The 21151-nt window shown below is 49.7% G+C and overlaps 1 protein-coding gene across 13 annotated transcripts in view; it reads left to right on the top strand.

Moving 5' to 3' along the window:
• Positions 1-21151, top strand: part of ZFHX3 (zinc finger homeobox 3) — a 1367978-nt gene that overhangs the window by 1108496 nt on the left and 238331 nt on the right. The window contains exon 1 of one of the 13 annotated variants that reach the window (XM_059999598.1): positions 7833-8495. The exons of 11 other annotated variants lie outside the window; for them this stretch is intronic. The gene's annotated coding sequence lies outside the window, so the exon portion shown is untranslated. Of the gene's footprint in view, positions 1-7832; positions 8496-17498; positions 19334-21151 lie in introns of those variants that run through there. One more of the 13 variants, XM_059999594.1, reaches the window with a different exon arrangement.

The raw sequence follows: 21151 nt of genomic DNA on the forward strand, positions 1-21151 counted from the left end.
CTCCAGGCCTGAGTGTCTCCCAGGGGGTCCCCCACTCCCAGCTCTCCTGGGGCTGTGGGGTTCACAACCACCCTCTGGCCCCCCCAAGCCTCTGCTGGGAGTGTTGTCTGGGAACACCACCCCTTGCTCTCTGCAGCTGGATTCAGGGCCCCCAACTGTCCCCAGCTTGGTGGCCCGCAGGTTGGGGTTGGGGCACCTGTGTCCTGAAAGAAGCTGGGAAGTCTGGCGTGGGCGGTGGAGAAAGGATGCCGTCGGGCGGCCCGGGGTGGGGAGTGGGATGCAACGGGGACAGGCGCTGGGCCTGGGCATCTCAGGCCAAGTGCAAGACGTGCGCCCGCCGCCGCCACGCCCTCTCCTTCCCAGGTGGCTGCCGGCGCCGGGCGTGGTGGTTTTCGGGGGGGGGGGCGCCCCGCAGGGTAGCTCCAGTTGCTCCGCGTGGGGTCATTTTCCCCCCAGAGCCAGCCGCCGTGCTTTGCGCACACCTGTGAGGGTTGCCCAGGTCCCAGGGCAGCGGTTCTGCGCCGGCTTAAGTTCCCCAGCTGGCCTCTCCAGGGGCCTGAGCGCCCGGGCTTCCTGTCGGGAGCTCGGAGCCGGCGGGAGAATAAAGCTTTCCCGAAATGGGACTGGGTGTGCCAGACTTTAGGGACGCGAGCCCTGGCTCAGTGAACTGTGCGGTCAGTGTCTCGGGAAACTGTCGGGATCCTCGAGGTTGTGGTTCATGGGAAGGAGGGAACAGCGCAAGGTCTCTACCGAGCCCTGGGGGAAGGAGGGCAGCGGTGAAAAGCGTGCGCCCTATGCCCGGGCCAGAGGAAGGTGGCGTCGAATGTCCCTGCTGCCCCACTGGGCCTTGGAATTAAACAGGGAGGTGGTTGCGCCCACAGGGGACCACTGTTTTGCCCGTTGCCCCGGCACAGGCTGGGCCCGCAGGACATCCGCGGGGAGTCCAGCTATAGCCAGAGCCCCCCGGGCCTGGTGTGCACGGGACTCTTCGAAGCCCGTGGGGCCGCGCCGGATTCTCCGCCCGCCGGCCTTAACCAAGCGCCGGCTCCAAATTTCGTGCCATCCGTGTGCAGGAAGATTGGGTTTGCCTTTTTCTCTATTTCTAAGAATAGGAAACAAACGAATTGGAAAATTTTTGCTTTGGAAAAATATCTGTTCGATGTCGTTCGGTGCTTAAATTGTCCTTGGATTTTTTTTTTTCCAGCTTCGTTTGAAAAAAAAAAAAGAAAGTTGATGCGCGTCCCAAACCTTGTTTCTCTTTAAACCGTCCCCTTAGACGTGCAGTCGGTTGCTGAAGATGTTTTCTGGGGCAAAGAGAGTGAAATGGAATGGGAGGGAGCATGAGGGCTGGGACTCTCTCATTTTAAATCCCATTACTGTCTTTGAGGAGAAGCACAAAAAAATCAGGAAAAGATGGTTCGTCCCCCACTGATTTCCCTCACTTCAAAGATTTCCCTCACCCCTTAAATCAGAAATATTATGGCGCTAGGTATTTCTCAAGAAAAAAAATGCACATGTTTCTTCAGAATATGTACACGGTATAGGTCCCTTTTTACATTTCTCAGCAAAAAAAAAAAAAAAAAAAAAAAAAAAATGGGGGGATATCAGGCACTCAATTCCTTGGCTATTAAACAAGCCTGCAAGAAACGCAGGCATCGGGGGAATGCTCAGCCGCGCATCCCTCCATTAGCGCAAGCTTGCGTGTCTGCGTGTCAACAATGCACGTGCTACCACGGGCACCGACTCCCCACGCCGGCCCTAGAAGGCTCCGAGCAAATGGGTGCCAGGTCCCAGTTACGCGGTCGCCGCCTTGCTCCCCAGGCCGCCGCCCGTGCCTCTCAAGGATCCCTTTTTCTGCCTCCGCCTGGCAAGTCGGAAGCCTCGATCATTCCCCGCCAAGTAGCCCTTGGAATTCCCTAAAGCGCATGTAGCCTGACCGAGGGTCTCCTGTCCTCGAGTTGTTCACTTTGTTACGTTAAGATGAGGTTAGTTCTCTCTCTGCTTCACCCGCCCCAGGCTTTAGATGTAGTGCAAACTTCTGGTACCAGGTCACCAAAAGGGGAGCCAGCGCTCGTCAGTGGTGTGGGCGGTGCGGAACCTAGGAGAGCCACCAGCTCCGAGGCGCCTCCTGCCCCAAGGCTGGAATTCAGATTTCTATTGCAAAGGAGCCGAGGAAACTGGGAATCTGACTCAAACCCTGGAACTGACTAATTGCCCTGCATTTTCACAATGCGCCATGTATTCGAAATGAAGGGCAGGCTTTATCATTTGGAACTCTTTCAAGGACCTGGGCGCTCCAAGTTTGGGGCTAATTCTTTAAAGGTTTTACTTCTGAGAAATAGGGAGAAAAGAATGAAAGAATGAAATATACCCACAATCCATGTACTGGGGATGGCACTCAAGAGTAGGTTGTGGTCTCTTTTGAATCGGGAGTTCAAAAGGAAAAAAAAAAAGTCTGTTCCCTCCCCCTTGCCCCAGCGATGAAACCTCTCTAGATTCTAGCGGCCAATTTGGTTTGATTTCCGCGGTTTGGAGGCTCTGGTGGGGTAAAGGGCGGCGGGGCTCGGAAGACAGACCTCAGCTGCCTCCTGGACCAGCTGGTCCGCTCTTGGCCCTGGAAGCAGAAGCTGAAATCGGGGTGATTCACCCTCGCCCTGGCAGCTGGAGAGAGCGTCTGGGGAGCGCGACGCTGAGCCTCTTGTATGTGGACCTCCTAGCTCCCTCCTCTCCCTCTCTGCTCTCGGCACCCCCCACCTGCCTACTGTCCCCCAGGGATCTAGTTTCCCTTTCTGTCATTTCGAGCCAGTTCTTTTCCCACCAGAAACTCCTTTTTCTTGGAGTAACTTTCCAAAAGAGCTGTCGTTGTCCTGAAGTCCAACCTTGTGGGGGTGGATCCGGGAAGCCCTTTCTCAATTAAAGCTCCTTCTCTGGGCACCGTGTACATGCCCCTGCAGTCCCTAGGACATCACCTGGGCACTGAGACCCACAACTTGGCTCACCCGGCCCAGCGCCAAAACAAAAGGGGAATTCAGTCGCTTTTCTCTTTTCCAGTGAAACGCCTCAGAAACAAATCTGAATTTGGTTTTCTTGCAGGCATGAAATATATTTTCACTAAAGTATTCTTCAGGCTGCCTTAGATGTGTGTGTGGGGGGGAAGCTTTTGACCAAGAATATGGGCAGAAAGCAAGAAGCTGCAAGTAATGGACACCACTGTGTACATCCGCTCTCGACTGTGAGGTGTGCAACCCGAGTCTGAGGGACTGGTGCCAGCATCCAAAGTCCCCCATTCTGCCAAGAGCGCCCCTGATTTCTACAAACAGGGAGCATTTTCTACCCAGACCTAGCTGCTCACCGTCTGGTGCATGAAGAGCAAACTTTCTGATTTGGTGGTTGAGGCTCAGGGCGCGGTGGTTTCACCGTAGGACAGAGTTGCGGGTGGAGCAATTCTGGACGCTCCGAAGCACCTCGCCCTGCACCCCTAGGAGAAAGGGGGGAACTGTTCGATTTGTCTGGGGGTCAGGAGGTGGGCTGGGGGGCGCGGGGAGGGAACGGATGTATGGAGCGCCAATTGCCGGTCCAGGCTGCCTCTCTCTCCTGTTTCTCCCTCCCTACCTCATCTTCTGCCATTTCCAGAGGCAGGAGAAAGGTGATCTCGGACTTGACCCCTAAATCACAGCTGCTGGTGGCTGCACCTCGCTCCGGGATGAGCGCAGCCCCTTCCCCGGGCTCGAGCAGCTTAACCCTTTCGTCCCCGCGCGCTCAGGGGCCGACGGCAGCGGCGCCTCTGACCTCGGCACTGCGGTGCAGCCCGCCTCCTCCGCGCGGCACCTTGGATCCCACCAGGAGACCACAAAAGGGCGAGACCGCGGGGCGCTGCAAGCCTGGGGCACGGGCCGGGCGGCCCAGAGCGCTGCCGGGGAGCCGGAGGAAAAGCCGGAGTTAGCGGAACGAAGAGGGATGTTTGGATCGTGTTAACTACCCAGACAGATGCACTTCGGCATGTCTGCATTTATGGAATCCATATGTTGTCGTGGCAAATGAGAGGACAGCAACACGTACATACAATAGACTTAGAATAACAATATACATTCAGAAAGGGACCGCACATTCTTCACCCTGCAACCCTTCTCTTAGATCTAGCTCTGGAGTTGTACGGAGAGGCGTCCTTTCAACTTCCCCTGCCTCCACACGGGGTTTTCTTTTTCCTTCCTCTTCCCTTTTTTGTTTTTGTGTCCCCAGTCCCCCAGCAGAAGAGAACCCAGGGTCCAGAAGCTAGGCTCTTTGGAAGTGAGATCTCCTAAGATCCCGTCCATCTCCCTTCTCCCTTAAAAAAAGACTGGCCCATCGCATGTTTTAGCCCTTGGAGCAAATAATAGCTGCTCCCATTGAAAACTGACTCTGAAAATTGCAGGGGAGCAGATTCTTAATCAAATTTGCTATCCATATCTTCGTCATTAAACCAACATTTCTATGTTATAGTTGCAAAAAAGTAGCTTCAAACAGATCTGGAAACAGAAACCCTCAGCCGGAGAGCACAGCTCTCTGTACAGTACCTGCCTTTATGTACACCTTGTATATTTGTGTGCACATATATTCATGTGCACACAGAGATGCAAAGACATCTAAAGTCATTCAAATGTATATTTATGTACTCATTTATGCATATATCTTTGTGTTTATGTATATATCCATTCATTTGAACGAGAGCCAGGGAAATATACGTATCAATGCAATATTTAGCCTACATTCCACTTTCCCTCCCTACTGTAAATGTCTGAAAAACAGATTGGTCTCAAATTTTCTGTCCTCTTGCCAGCTTAATGAAGGATTTAGATTCTGAATTTCTTGGTGCCTTTTTTCATTTTGTACATAAATAATCCATAGAGATGCTGGATTATCGCCTAAGCATTATTCAATCATATGAGCTTGGTACCTGTCCTCCTTATAACGAATTCACTCAGTAAAATTAGCATAAGTATTTACCAGATTAAGCTGACATTTTCCTATATGGCAACACGAAATACATTTATATCCAGAATTTCCCTCAAATCGCCTATACCACTGGAGAGACGGATTTCCTCCATGCCGTTTTGTATATGATACAAGCTACAAGTTCGCTTCTAGTACTAGTTACATTTTTAAAAGAATATAAATACATAGCATTTAAGTGAGATTTCAACATCTACAAGGAGAAATTGAATTCTGGTACATCTTAAGAAAATAAACTAACAGATTTATGAAGATTCATGAAGACAGATAAAGAGGAAGCACATATACTCCTGAGGGTCTGAGCAATTTTCCTTACCTGACGTATAATGGAAAAATTCAGAATTTACCAGTCTTCTTTCAGTCAGCTACACTTTACACTGACCTGCACTTTGGACTGAAAGGGAAAAAAAAAAAAAAAAGATTAACTGTTGCCAATGAAAATTTTAAAATAATAATCAGAAACTGGACAAACTGAAGGTAAAAATATACGTTGGCTACAATAAAGATAAATATTTATTTAATCAACGTAGAAGTTGTGTTTGGGCTGTAGGAATGTTTCATCCTTCCCTTAAAAAAAAAAAAAAAAATCAAGAAAGAAAAAAGCCAGAGTCTTTGCAGACTCCTGGAGAGTTCCCATTGTCCAGGGCTATCGAGAGCCCAGAATGGTATTAGCCTCACAAAAGACACATTGTGCAGGGGACAAAAAAAAGCCCCTTCTTCTACAATAACTTTTAGCTTTTTTATTTTTAGAAAATGACAAAGGTTTTGCAAGCACTGATTGGTGAAACCTGTAGCAAGCCAGGCTGGACTTGGCTTTATTGATCTACTGTCCCGCGTGGAAAGCAGCCAGGAGAAGTTTGAATGGCAATCCAGATTTGGCTCATAGAGAGGAAACCCCCGATTTTTCTAAATGTATTTTTTTCCTAAATAAAACAGCATTATTCCCAGAGTGAATTCAGAAGGATTAGATGAGGTAACCCTGCAAAATCCTAAACCGGTTTTCTCCTCTTAGTCTTGACTAAGAAGCTGCATGCACTTAAGAGCACTGGAAAATCTCTCAAAATGAAGAATTCCCTTCTAGTCAAACAGATTTCCCGATTAATTCCCCAATTCCTTCTAAAATAAATAATCCAGCTAGGCTGGGACAAAAAATTTTTTTTCTCTAAAAAATAAGTTTTAGTGCGTATTCTCTACCTGATGTTTACAGAGTTCACGAATAATGCCTTCAAAAACATAAATGTTGTTTTTACATTTGTGTGCAGATCACTTAAAGTGCAAATTGCATTTTATTTTATTCCAGACATTGTAATTTCAATGGTACTAGTTCATATTTAGAACTTACATAAATACATACTTGTCATTTAAAAAAAATCTATTGCAGTAGCAGTGACGGTAAGGCTAGGATTTGAAAGGGGGGGAGAAAAAGAGAGAGAGAGAGAGAAAGAGAGAGAGAAAGAGAGAGAGAGAGAGAGAGAGAGAGAGAGAGAGAGAGTCCTGTTCTTCCTGCATTTGTTTGCTTGCTTTTTGGAGGTATCATACACCCGCCTAAGTGATGGCTTTGATGTACTGGGAATCGGTACAGTAGCAGGGTCCCTGGTTGCTGTCTTTGATTCTAGGGATCTCCTTTGGGCTCTGGTGGGATGTACCGCGCTCCTAGTCTTTATCTGAAACCCATCCTCTCATTTCAAGCCCTTTGGCTTCGAGACTCTGCTCCAAACTCTTGGAGGTAGCTATAAGACTTTGTTTTTCTTTTTCTTTTTTTTGGCATTTAGGGAAGGGGTATGTAATTCCCCACCCCCCCAAACACACACTCTAGACCTTTCCTCGCTATTTAAATATTTTGGCTTTCTTTCTTACGAATTTAGTCTGAAATTATTTTTCACTGCCTTCATTACATCCCTGCTTTTGATGGCAAAATAGCTTCCTGTGTTTTGAAAACATCTGCTTTCCAGGTTTTACACGAGAAAATTGATTTTACTTTTCTCTTAAGTCCAGAAAGGTAGAAAGTTGGACTTGTTTCCAAGTGCAACTTTTCCTTTTCTTGTCTTTCCTTGAGTTATCCCCTTTCAGTTCTGATTCACTTTCCCCCTTTTACTTCTAATCATCACTCCCCCCTTCCCGTCTCCTTCTAAAGAACCAGAGAAGATTGATTGCATCTTATTTCAGAGGACAAAATTAACATATTATATCTTTTTTCGTCTAGTCTATGGTACGGTTAAAGTTTTCTCCATTTGTCCTCTGATTTGGGGGGGGGGGAGGTAATTTTCCTCCTTTTTAAAAAAATCTCCGATTTGCAATTTAAAGTGGCCTCTATTCTAAGTCTCTGCTGCTTCTCTGCTCTTTCACTTAAATCTTTGCTTTAAGCTGTCCCACTCCATTATTGCCCCCCCCGCACTCTTCTTTGAAGATGCTCTCTTCCTATTTAATTTAAACATTGCTGCGTCTGCCTAAAAAAGAAAGAAAAAAAGAAAGGGGGAAAGAAAAAACAAGAAAGAAAAGAGAAAAAAGAGAAAGAAAAAAAATCTTTTAAAAAATCTTAGCCAGGTTCCTATTGTTGCTTCTCTGCATTTCACTTCTCGGTGTGTGTGTGTGTGTGTGTGTGTGTGTGTGTGTGTGTGTGTGTGTGTGTGTGTGTGTGTGTGTGTGTGTGGTGTGGTGTGGTGTGGTGTATGTGTGTGTGTGTGCGCGCGCGCGTGTGTATGTGTTTTTAATACATGCATAAACTTTTGGTGCCTCTCTCCCTCTTCCTGGGCTCTTCTCCCATCCTCTCTTCCTGCTCTCCTCGCCCAGCTCATCACTTTCCCCTGGTTTTTTTTTTTTTTTTCCCTCCCTTCCTCCCCTCTGCCTCCCTCCACCTCCTCCTTTTCTTTTTTGCTGAATCTTATTGATCCAGAAGGTGGCTAATTAGCCCTTCCCGTCGTGCCTGGGTAATGAAGCACATGCGCACTGAATTAATCACAGCCATTTTTTGCAGGAAACTAATTAGCAGAATAAAGATCCAAAGACTTTTTTTTCTTTTCACTCATCAGCTCCCACTTCCAGCGCGTCCCCTCCGACCGCTGCAGCCGCCGCCGCCGCCGCCTCCTCCTCCTCCTCCTCCCGGCCGCAGCCGCCGCCGCCACCGCCTGCTTTGCATCCCAATTACAGCCTAGAGCCGCTGCCGCCGCCGCCGCCGCTTCTCCTCCGTGGCCCCTGCCCGCTCCGGGGGCTGTAAACTCCCCGCCAACCATGCTGCTCGGCGGCAGCGGCGGCGGCGGCTCCGGCTCCCCGGCTGCGGCCGCCTCCCGCCCCGGGCTCCGCCGAGCGCGCTCCAGCTCCGCCGCCGCCGCCGCCGCCGCCAGCAGCGCGTCCTCCGCCGCCGCCGACCCCCGCCAGCCGCCGCTGCTGCCTTGATGGGCTCCGCGGCCCGAGCGCCTCTTTTCGGGATTAAAAGCGCCGCCAGCTCCCGCCGCCGCCGCCGCCGCCAGCAGCGCCGCTGCAGCCGCCGCCGCCGGAGAAGCAACCGCGTAAGTGGCAACTTTTCCCTCTTTTTTTTTTTTTTTTCCCGCCGCCGCCGCCGCCGCCTGCTCCTCCTCCTCCCGCCGCCACCGCCCGGACGCGGGGCTCCTCGGGGCGCCCGGGCTGCTTTGCATGGGGCTCGTCCTGCCCCCTCCCGGCTCCCGCGCCCGGCCGCCGTCGCCCGCGCTCCCCGCGCCCGCGCCCTGCTCGCTCGCTGCGTCCCGCTCGCCTTCCCCCTGCGCCAAACTTTCTCTTTCTCTTCTTCCTCCTCCTCCCGCCGCCGCCGCCGCCGCCGAGCCCGGGCCGCCCCCTCCTCCCCGGCCCCCGCGCCGCCGCCGCCGGCGACCCCCGGGAGGGTGGAAGCGCCCGGGGCGAGGCCCGCGCGGCGAGTTTGGAGGCGCCGCCGGGCAGGGCCGGCCGGGGCGCGGGCCGAGGGCGGGAGGGCGGCCGGGGTCCGGGCGCCGAGACAAAGGCGGCAGTCGGTGGGGGGGGTCCGCGGTGCCGAGCTCCCCCGCCCTCGGCCCCCAACTTTGCCCCACCCCGGGAGGCGCCGGGGCCCCGGGCTGAGCCGCGGCGCGGGGCGCGCACCCGGCCTGGAGCCGTCGCCGCGGCTGCTGCAGCTGGCCGGCCGGCCGGGCGCCTTCCGCGCCAGGGCTCCACTTGCCGGGAACGCGGCCGCCGGGCCGGAGCCCCGGGGTCCGAGAGCGGGCGAGGGGGCGAGGCGGCACCCCGACCTTCTCTACCTGCGCGCCCTCCGCCCTGCCCCACTGGCAGCGCCGCGAGCGCCCTGAGGGGCCTCTGCCCTGGACACTAGGGGCTCCCGGGGGCTCGGGGCTGCGCCGCCGGCCGGGACCAGACCTCGCCTGGCCGGCCTCTCCTTGGCCAGCTGAGTTGAGAGACATCAGATGATTCCTTCTTCTGTTCCCCCCCCCCCTTGTTTTTTGTTTCTTTCCTTTTCTTTTTCTTTCTTTTTCTTCTTTTTTCCCTTTTCTTTCTTTCTTTCTTTTTTTTTTTTTGTTCACGCGAATCTGGGATTGTTTACGTTCCGTTCCCCACTTTCACCCTCGTCCTGTTCCACTCCTCTTTCCCATGTATTTTCCCCATTAGATGCAAAAATCACGTTCCTGAATTTTGCATTATGCATTTTCATGTACATCTTTTTGCATATCTATTGGAGAGTAGAGCTAAGTGTATTTTATGCCGGGTATTTAAATTGTGTGTGGACTCAGTAGGCTGTTTGTGGAGCTGTTGAAAAAATACATTTTACTTTGCAAATTAATCTGTTGCTCAGACTCTGACTCTTGCAAAATGTTGTGCAGTTCCTTCGACTGTGGCAAATTCTTTGATTACAAGTGCTTGCAAAAATCACCCACTCTTAACTTTTCCCCCTTGTTGCTTTGAAGTAGGGTAAATATGACAGTTTTTATTGGTCTCAATTATTGAAACTTGATCTATGGACTATATGGAAGAAGGAGGCTGATTGCCTTTTTCTGGCCTCCAGTTCTAGTGACTTTTAAAAGGGTGTTTGTTAAGTACCTTTGAAGAATATGACATACGGTGATCGCTTGGCTGTAATGCAAATTACAGAACATAAATTTACTTTGGAATTAAAAAAAAAGACTCGAGCCCTTTCAGTGGGGACACTTGAGGATTTATTATGTTTTTTAAAAAATTACTTTTTTCTCCCTAGTTGGGAGAATGGCTAGTTCCAGACCAACTTATTTGGAGGTCTATGGAAAGAGGCTTGGGAAATGGGAGAGGGGAGAAGATTGATCACAATCTGCATAATCGATAGGGCAGCCTGCTGCAATCTTGTACCTACATTTACTGTAAATTTCTACAGTATCTGCAGCGTGGGTGCTCCAGTGCCTTGCTCGGCTTCTTGGAGCAGATTTAGAGGCAGTACAAGCAGAATTTACCGCCAGCCCTCCGGAATAATATAGGGGAAAGCTGCTGGATCGTGTCTCATTTTAAACCTCCTTCATAGTGCTGTACATTTTTTTTTTTTTTTTGGTGAATCTGTTTACATGTGAGGCTTTCGGGTACTGAACCCCCAAAGTGTAGGTATCCTATAGGTTGGGAGTGGAAAGTATTGGAAGGGGGGTTAGGAGATGGGAATTCATTTATTGAATTACCACTTCGGGGGTCCTCTGCTTATCTTATAATGTGAAATATCTTTAACAAGAGCAAGGAATTTAGAGTGAGGAATATGAGAGAGTAATACACCAGAGACTGAAGCAGTGTGAAAAGTAAGGATTGCTCTGTGTGTGCATGAGAGAGGGAGAGAGAGAGAGAGAGAGAGAGAGGGAGAGAGAGAGAGAGAGGGAGAGAGAGAGAATACAGACACTTATAGTCAGGCTTGAAAGCTTGGTGGTAGGTGAATCCATATTTGGAGATGATTTTGAAATAGTCTAGCAAATGGTGCATGAACAGGATTTCGTAAAAAGTGTGTACGGAGTCAGTTTTGAAAGGATTGCCGTTCGGGGAGATGAGGTGTGGGCAGGAAAACCCACTCTAGGCCAGCAGCTTTCCTCTGTCTGTGTGTCTCCTCCCTTCCCCCTCCCTGAGTTCTAGTTTTTAATTACTTAATGCTGAAACGCACAGGGCTTATATAAATATTTGCAAATGCTCTTTCCTATTGATTTCTCTGGATAAACTGCCCTGCTCAGGTCCAGAGAGGAGGCAATTCAGATCTGTGGACTTTTTAAACATACAAAGTCTCTGGAGGAGGGTTGGTCTGTGCACGTGTGCGTTTATGGGTAGAGTTGTAGACGTGAAGATTTTGGGGGGCTGCAAGGAGAGTTCAGTCCCCTCTGGGCTGGAGCTGGCCCCAAGGCCTGGCAGTTCTGACAGATGCGTGTGTGTGTGTGTGTGTGTGTGTGTGTGTGTGTGTACTTGTGTACAGGTACGTACTGTGCGGGGGGGGGGGTCTACCCTGGGGGAGTCTGAATGCATATGCACTTAAAGCACTTCCCCCCCCCCCGCCCCCATTAAATATGGAGCAGTTTTGCAGGGCTCCGTGACTGCCTTCTCCTCAGGGTCACGTTGAGTTCGAATCTGACCCAAGGTGCAGGAATCCTGCAATGGGGAAATAAAAGAACATATAGAATGGGGTCAGGTCAGCTGCTCAGAGGCCAAAACCCCTACAGCTGCTTTGATTTTATTTTTTTGTGTATATTTTAGGCTCCTCCTGCCATGTTACAAATTGGGCCTCCCCCTCTCAGGTGTTTGCTCTGTAGCTTAAAGGCACCAGAGCCTCTGCCTGAGTAGATGTCTGCTTCCAGCAAGAACAGAAAACCCACATACCAAATCCAAAACAAAACAGAGGAAGGAGGGGGAGGAAGAAAACCCCTATTGAGTTCAGGCAAATAAGGTTGGGTCTCCAGATCCGATTACAAAGCAGCTCTGAATATGCAAGACAGCACACAGGACCAGTTATTCCAGTTACAACAAACTATTAAAAAAAGAGAGAGAAAAGAAAAGGCATGTTTAGGTCGTAATTTGTTAGTACAAGGAAAAGAATCCCACATAAAGCTGCCGTTTTCCCCCCTCCCTTTGCTGGCTTCACATAGAATTCACTCACCCTTTTCCGATTTGTCTACTGTATAGGTTCTTTTATTAAAATCTTTGGGTTTAGGAAGATCGCTGCAAGCAACACATTTTCTGTATTTTTTTCCCTTTATCTTAGAGGAGAGTTGGCAGGGGTTCTGTGGTTTGCAGTTACACAATATGTTATCATGTTTTTAATCACTAAATCATTGCAGTGGTTATAGATTTACAGTCTTGGGGTATTACAGCGAAGAGCAGGGCGGCTATATGTATGCTTTTAAATTACACCAATGTAAACTGAGTACAGCAGCTGTGAATATGGTCGGCAGACTTCATCCCTCCTCCACCCCCAAGCATCTTCGTTCTTTTTTTCCCCTCTGTGATTTTTTTTAAATTGTTCAGTTTGCTTTAAAAAAAAAAATCCCTCCTCCTATATTCCCTTTCTCTTCATCCTCCTGCACAAAATATTTTTATTTCAGACTTCTGACACCAGGTAAGTTGGAATTCAAACTCTTGAAATAGGACTTTGGATCAGGGAGTATAGTAATAATAATTTAAAAAGTGGATTTCCTAAGAAATCCTCTTGGTTTTCATACCCATCTCCTGTATAGGGATGGAGGGCGGATTGCACATCGTGAGGCGGGGTGGCCAGAGTGGAGGGAAGGCAGGCTTGTGGCGCTTGCCTGCCTAGAACCTCCAGTGTCCTGTCACTGTGAGCCCACTTTCAGCTTCTGTTTTTCATATTATTATGTAACAGAATCCTTGGCAGCATTAAAAATTCAGTATTACAAGCTGATTGTAATGCTGCCTCATTAGACAGCACTGTCTGGCCTTGTATTAAGTGAAACACAGAGCATGGCTTTTAGATTATAAACACCAATAAATATTAAGGATCAGCAGAGGGGGGAAATAGTCAGCTGGGTTTTTGGCCCCTTCTGGTTTTAAATCCCTTCCCATCTTCTTCCCTTCATCATCCCCTCCCACCCCCACCCCTCCGACCCCGGGCCTTGGTAACTGTCATCTGTTTTCTCGGGATGCTGATGTGTCGACCTTGGTGACATTTTAGGAGGGCTTTTTATAGAGTTATCTTGTATACACAAAAGGTTTGGAAGTTTGTTTTGTTTTGATCTGCAATAAACAGGCCCTTCACTTTGCTGATGTCATTTCCGTTCATATTTGAGTTGTTTATTGTGCTTCTTCGCAGGGCCCTCTCATCCCTACCCCCACCTCGCTTTTCAGCCAGAGTCTGTGGCCGCCTGGGGAAGGGGGAATGCGTTCCTAAGCTGCCAGGTCTGGGTTCAAAGGCTGAGGGTTGCGTGTCACTGCGTCGTCCTAGGGTTCGCCCGCTGGGGAAGATGTTTCTAGCTTCGAATCTGGTTAAGCACTCCGACATCCACTTGCCCTGGTATTTTCATGGCATGCAGTGATTCACCTCAGCTTCCTTTCTTTGAAGCACCCCCCCCCCGCCCGTGCGCGCGCCCGTGCACGCACACACACACGCACACACACACACACACACACACACACACGCACACACACACACCCCTTGTCTGTGTCTTTAGGACATCCTTATTGCCCACATCTCCATGCAACGCCCCCCCCCAAAAAAAGAAACAACACCTAATCTCATAATGATGACTTTGATTCAGTTGCAAATCTGAAGCTGGCTTTAGGGACTTCATGCTGTGAAAAAAAGAAAACATTTCCAGGCGTTGCCCCACAGTCTCGCTGCAACCCTGCACCTTCTATCCCTGTTCAGTTTTTTTTTTTCTCCTTTTGCATTTATTTTTCTGTTCCCTGCCTTTTCATAGACGTAAAGGCTATCCTGGTGTTACTAAAAATGACCGTAATGACCAGTGTCTCTTATTTCCATGTGACCCACAATCGGGATACCCCCTCCTCAAAAAAAAAAAAAAAAAAAAAAAGGGTGGGGAGAGGAAGGAGGAAAAACTGAGTGTGTAGACCCCCAAGGCTTTCTTCTAATAGGATGATGGGTTTTAGGTTAAAAAAAATATTATTGTTTTGTTCTTTTAGGTTTAGAAATAATAGGGGGAGAGGGAAAAGCAGTCATTAGGAAGTTCACTGAGCTGCTTTCCAACTAAGACGGGTGAAAAATGAACCTGCATTGACACTTGGCTCCATGTGAAAGCCCCAGTAACCTCTCCCCCCTTCCGTTGCCCTGGCCTTTTGTTCCTGGAGAACGGAGCTAAGGTGCTTTTTCTCCCAGACCAAAGGCGGCAGGCAAGGAGTCCCCTTGTGTGCGCATCGCCTTTAGATGGCCTTCTCATGGTTATTGTCAATGCAGACTCCCCCAAACAATTGCTCCAGGGAGACACAAAAGCAAAAACATTTGTCCTATTTTTTTAACCTCTTTGTTTTAGATTTTTTTTTATCCATTCTTTAAATTTCACAGTTTCTATTTGTCTGCAGAGAGACAAACGGAACAGCATGAAGCAAGCGCATTTTACCATAGGCCTCACTGGCAATTGGAACGGCCTCAATAGAAATCCAGATTCTTAAAACACTGGCTGACTTGGAGGAGATGTGAAATTTCAGCTTGGGGCTCTTAAGTGAGATTAGCACCGATTTCGAACAAAAATGCACTAAAAGGAAAAGATAAGACAATGGGATTCTGGAATCATTTAGGGGAAGTGTGAAAAGGGTCACCTTTTGTTTATCTCTTAGGATCCTACCCCAAGAAGTGGTCGCTTGATGGGAAGGAATTGCAAATCCAAATGCAATTCTTCATTTTAAAAAAGATCTGATTCTGGTTATTGTGCTATTGGTGTATCGTTTCAGTGTTGGTTTTAAAGCACCGGACCGGTGTGGGGACTGCTGGTATGCACTGTGGAACTGATGCTGTGTTGAGAATTTGTTTTTGAAACTACGATTTATATAGAGAGGCCATATCCCCTTCCCCCTTTTCTTTCCTCTCCCGTTTCCTTTTTCCTTTCTTCTCCCTCCAACCCGCTTCCCCTCCAAGAATGTAGTGGTTTGCATCAGGCTGGTGCAGAGGGATGTGTCAGACCGTGGGGATGGCCTGTGAACAGACTAGGAGTCCACCTCTCTTTCCTGGCCCCGAACAAAGCACCTCTCTCCTGTAATGTATGGGCCCTGATTGCAATGTTGTCCTTAAGCATCTGTCTGCCTTTTTATTAAAATTCTCAATTTCAAGGTTTAGAAACACAAATGTAAGAATCCCCCTGGGTATAAAAGTCTTGCATGGCAAATCCTCTTTGCCCTTTCAGAAATAATATTTTTGTTTAAAAAAAAAAAGCGCAAGCTCTTTACCTAATGTCTTGAAGCTGTTTTAAGGCAAGGTCTTTGTTTTTGCTTTCCGAAAACTTGGCCTTTGTAACTTAAAATTGAGGAAAGCTCTTCTCTATCACAGTTTTAAAAAAATGGTTCCTCATTTGTGTCTTTTTTAGATGTGTCATTGATAGCTTTAGGGTCTGAGCTGAGGAGGGTGGGGAAGTGAACCACATAAGGTTCCACCTACGATTTGGGGGGTAAAAATTAATCTATGGAATTAGCATTGTAGCGAGAGATGGAGGCCTTGAGGTTTGTGACAGAGAAATGTGAATCAAAACATCTGTTAGGCCTTGGCACACCAGCCTCCAGCGGTTCTGAAGGTGAGTGTGGGCTGTTCTGAGGAAAGCCTGCATTCTGTATCACACCCAGGAGGGCCTGGCCACCCAGTGGTACCAGGCTTCTAAGTATAACTGCCTATAAAGGATGGGGTGAATTCAGGGCATGCAGTGCAGTTCAGCTGCAAATGGATCCTTGCTTATTTCAGGGACTTTTGTTTTTGTTTTGTTTTGTGCCCTCTTCTGGCTTTTTTCTTTGTTAAAGCCTCAGGGTTATTGAAGCACTAGTTTTAAAATCAACGTGTATGTATAATTTAATAAAAATAGAAGGATCTGAAAGAATACACAAGTCCGCCTCAACCCAGTTGTGCTGTGTAGAGCCCAGGTTTAGCTAGAAGTCAGCAGGCTGACATTCGCTGTCTCTTAGCTCAGAGATCATATTTACCTTTGCTGAAGTGAAAGGAACAGCATTGGCGAGTGAGTGTATATGTGGAGTGAGAGAGAGAGAGAGAGCGCGCGCGCGCCAGAGAGAGAGAGAGAGAGAGAGAGAGAGAGAGAGAGAGAGCGCGCTCGCGAGCGGGAGAGAGGGAGAGAGAGAACCAGTTTGGCTCGGATGGGATCTTTGTAATTTACCAGCCAGCTAAGTAAGCATTAGGGGGCTGGCCTCTGGCTTGGAGAGTGGCTAAGGGGAGGAGTGAGGGAAGGGTTAGCATTGCCTGATTTATTTTTAAATATTTATCCTTTTGGCTGTTGCCAGTTACGCTTTCCAGATGAGACGAGACTAGTTATGGAGAGCTGGAAGGAAAGAATTGCCTTTTCTGAGAGTGGGTTTATTTGTCAACAGTTTTCAGGACGGAGAGCGCCGGGCTGTCACTGTTGGGTAGGCCGTGGGTGTCACGTCAGGCAGCTGCCCTGGGAAGAGCTGGGGCCTTTCAGAGCTGGGGGACAGAATTTGTAACATGTATGTCAGAGAAACTGTTGATTCCATATGGAAGTGCAAAAGTTGCAAATCCCCTCTGAAAAGGTATTGTTTTGATTAGCGATGGAAAGAAGTTTTGGTCGAGGTAACACACCCGCTTTTGGCTTTTGTGTGATCCTTTATATTCCTGATGATCCAGAGGCCACAGATTACCGGCCTGTGGATTACCTGTTAAATTTGTGTCTGTAACAAAGGCAAGCTTGACCAGGCCTCACTGTGTCTGTAGCTGGTGTCCGATTAAGATAAAGGAAAGGGACTCAGGGTCACGCTCAGCTCTACTTGCCAGGACTCTTGAGGTGCAGCAGGCAGATGCAAGTGTCTGCCCCTTGGGACAGGCAGTTTCAGGACAGACCCCCTCAGGGCCTTCTGCCCACAACCTCCACATACTTCCAGGTTGCTTTGAAGCTGGCTCTTTGGGCTTTCTAGCTTTCATTGTATTGAAAATATTTATCTGTTGGCCCACCAGGTTCATGATGTCACCAGATTAGGTTTTCCCCTGTTAATAAAAGTTAAGACAAAGCAGCAAAATTCGATTTTCTGGGAGTATAAACATTTTCGTATTGTCATTAATTTATCTGCTGGGCCGTGGGTTGCTTCCAGGCAGGAATGGGGGCCTAGAGTCTTCATTCTCGTGAAGACGTTTCCAGAGACATCTCTGAGTCGTGTGTGCCACGTTACTTGCCTTATTGCTAGCGTCATCATCTACGTGTATTATTCATAGTTACTTTTTCAATTAAATTATTCATTAGTTTTCTTTAAGGTGTTCTCGACTCATGTGGCTAACATAAATAATAGTGTTTTGAAAACACCACCTGTTCTTGGGCCTTAAGTCAGGCGGTCTGGAAACAGCTCTGCAGTGGCCATACTCTGGTTTACAAAATCATCCTCCACTTTCCTTTTCCTATCTTCACCCCCCCCCCACCCCGTCACTCTCTCATGTGTGACAGAATGTGGCTTGTGTTCTCCTTTGTCCCTAATCGGACATGATTCCCTAGAGGCAGTCTTTTCTACCCGGGCCCTAGCTGGAAAAAAAATTTTTTTTGGAGTCTCTTTTTTGGACTAAAATGTAAAGAGGGATTGTCCTTCCCCAACAGGTAAGATAGTTATGTTAATCTGAACCCGAATTATATTGTGCAAAATGCCTTCTAGTTTTCATCATCCTTTTCTCCTGCATCAGTGTGTGCTTAATGCTAATACGATTCCATACGTACAGCTCTTCGCCTCGTGAGCTTATTATATTTCTAACACTTGCACGGTTCATTATTGTGCAGTCAGAAAGGACTCTCAAGGCTCTGGGGCCAGCCTGGGTGGGTGGCTTTCAGAAAGGGTAAAAGCAGGTGCCTTTCTGTGCTGAGAATCGGGAGTAAATTCAGACGGAGCGTGGGATTCTGGCAGGGAGGACAGGGGACTTCCGGTGAGATTTCTGTGGCGCTGTCTTTTCATATCAGAAAGGAGAAGGTGAACCTGGGGAGATACAAAAGTGTCCAGCGATTACTTTGACCACCTGGGGTAGCCGCATTAAATTTGACCCGGGGGGTAGAATCTTCCTACGCAGGGCATGAGCTGTGCGTTATCTGTGGCTTCTTAAGGCATCTTGTTTAAGACCCTAAGGTTAACTGCAGACTGCGACTTTTCTTCCTCTCTTTATGTCTCTTTTTTCCTTTTTTCTCCCAAGAAAAACTCTATCCTTAAACTCTCAGTGGAGAGCAGGGGATGTTTTTATAAGTTTCTGCAGCTGAAAAACAGAAGTGCTTTGTAAAGCAGTTAATAGGATGGGTGTGTGTTTCAAATAAATTCCTGTCCACATTGGCTAATGTCCCCATGCTAGAGTGGCCTGGCTGTGACGTGGCTGGGGCCCAGAGACCGATGGCTTCTGTTCGGAGGCCCCAGGCTCCTTCTTGTGGCCGAGGGCATGTCCCTTTCTTCTCGCCGTTTTCTAGGCCGGCCCCTGACTTTTGATGAGTGAGGGGTCAGCGCCTGGGGAGGACCGTGCTTTGTTCCCGCCGGGCCGGTTCTCCGCGCGGCGCAGGCCGAGCCGCCCGGGGCTCAGGTCCCCGGGCGCGAGGTTCGGCCTGCCCGGAGGCCCGTGCCCGGAGCGCGGCCGAGTGCTTGGGCCTCGCGCGCCCGTGTGTGTCCCCGTGTTCCCGCGGGCGCGGCTGCCGCCGAGCACCCGGCCTGCGCCCGGCACGACTGTAGATGTCAGGCTTTGCCCGGGGAGCGGAGCGGCGGCGGGGCTGTGAGTTTCAAATTAACCTTCCGCTTTGTTGCTGTGTAATGTGGATCCCCGAAGGCCCCCCGCCCCGCCCGCCCCCCCCCCTTCCCCGGGCGGTGCGCGCTGCAAACTGCGAGTTGAGCTTCATTTACATAAAGCGATTCCGGGCGGGCGGGCGGGCGGCCGAGCCGGCAGCGGGCAGGCCGGCGACCGGGACGCGAGCGCCGCGCCCCGTGGGTGAATCTCCGCCGCGCGCCCGGGGACCCTCCCTCCCGGGGAGGGGCGGCTGCCAGCCCGGGCCGCCACCATGAGCCCCGCTCCCCTGCCCCGGGCCCCCCCGCACCCAGCCAGAGCCACCTCGGAGCCCCGGGGGCAGCGGGAGGTGGGGAAAAGGCCGCCTGGGGTGGGTAAGTTCGGGGCTCGGGTGCCGCTGGAGTTTCCCATTGTCGCGCCTGCCTCGGCCCCCGGACCCGCGAGTGCCTCCTCCCTCCGGAGGTGTGCGGAGCCTTTGTGTGCCAGGTGAGTGCAGCCTCCCTCCCCCGCCCGCCCTCCGGGTCCGCGCAGCCGGCCTGGAGCTGCGGGCAGGTGTTGCGAGTCTTGGCTGAACTTCCCATTCTCTTGGGGCATGTGGGGGAAGGGCAGGCTGGATGCACCTGAACTACTAGGACTCCAATTGGAACCGACCTGGGGCGAGAGCCTCTGAATGCTGCTGGGCACAGAGTACAGACCTTCCTCCTTCCCTCCCTTCCTTCCATCTTTCCTCCCCACCCCACCCCCCCTCCGGCCTTCCTTATTTTGCTTTTGGATTAGTTCCTGCCTTCTGAATATTTTCGGTGCTGGTGTCATTTAGAAGTTTGAGTTCCTCCGCCTAAAAATGCACCCTTTTCATCGCGAGAGAAGTCACTGGCCAGTTGGAAACAATGTGAAGAACGGGGTTATTGGGGAGCAATTAAAGGGAGAATCAGAGTTTGGGAGCTGGAAAACACCTTTGGAGATCGACTTGTCCACCCTCAACTTTGAGTCTGTTGGCACTCTGGAAAAACAGAGCAGCGTTCATTTCCGTGGGGAGGGGGGTGGGCAAGAGGGAGAGCTGAGACGTTTGCCCTGTTAAAAGAAGAGGAAGGCCCAAGTTAGGTCAGTAGCAGAAAAAAAAGTAATCATGGAAGGCTAGAGGGAAAAGAACTTTCTGGAAAATGGTCCTTTCTGCTTTGGATATACCTGTGTTATAATGATGGGAAAATGCCTAGAGGGCAAAGATCACAGCCCATGCCTGGTGTAGTCCAAGAGTGCGTTGCCTGGCACAGTGGTGCACGGTATATAAACTGGTTTAAATGAAACTGACTAGCAGGTGAATCCAAGAGGGTCCTCCCCCCTCCCCCCGCCCTACATTTGTGTCCTTTAACTGGCCTTGAGGACTCTAAAAGCCACTGACAGATAACCTCGGAGAGGACAGTTGGCCCCACTTGGGCACAGGGAGAAGGCCTCTCCCTCAGGCTGGGGCCTGCGTGGTGGAATGCATCACGGCAAAGCGGGGAAAACAACCTTAAGCCTTGAAGGTAGATAGTGAGAAAGTTACAGGTCATCCTATTTCATTCCCATGCTTTGAGATCCTTGGGGAAAGGTCACTAAATAAATAGAGTATAATTTAGAGCTCCTGCTAGCTGAGGAACTTCGTTTCTTTGCCGTGGAGCAGCAGGTGTGTTTGTGGAGTTGGCCCCTGGGGTCCCCTCATTCCTAAATTCAGGAGGTGTCAAACCTTCATGTTCTTTTAATGGCTGTGGTTTCTGGATAGGTTTCAAGGGGAAACCCTAAAGATCACGAGCTCCAGTAGGCTGGGCTGGAGAGGGAAGCCTGAGTGAGAGGGCAGAGACTACATTGGAGAGGAAAACATACACCTTCCAGGGTAACCTGATCGAGAAAAGCCGAGGCCAGGAACACAGGCCTGTTCCTTGTTAGCAGAACAGCCACTAGCGGCATGAGATTCTGATTCCTTCTTGTTACCCAACCCAGAAAGCAATTAGGGAACAGAGGTGGCGGAATGTGAGGGAAGTCAGGAGACTGGGGTTCTAAATAACTTAAGGGTTTCAAGAATAGGGTCATTGGAGAGAGGTACATACCTGGATGTTTGCACACCTGTATTTGTGTTCATTCTCTTTTGTGGAGACCTCGAAGGCCCCCTTTCAGAGGCATGTGGCTATGAAGGCCAAGAGAAACTTTTCCTCTCCCCTTTCCTTAAATTACAGGACTAAGGAGATTGTCTGCGTTTAGTTTCCAGCATGTTTTCAGAGAGCGTGTAAGTGCCTCTCAGAATGGGCTAGGGTCACACTTTGTTCTTTT

This window comes from Delphinus delphis, chromosome 20 (genome assembly GCF_949987515.2).
Source record: "Delphinus delphis chromosome 20, mDelDel1.2, whole genome shotgun sequence".
Taxonomy (NCBI): domain Eukaryota; kingdom Metazoa; phylum Chordata; class Mammalia; order Artiodactyla; family Delphinidae; genus Delphinus; species Delphinus delphis.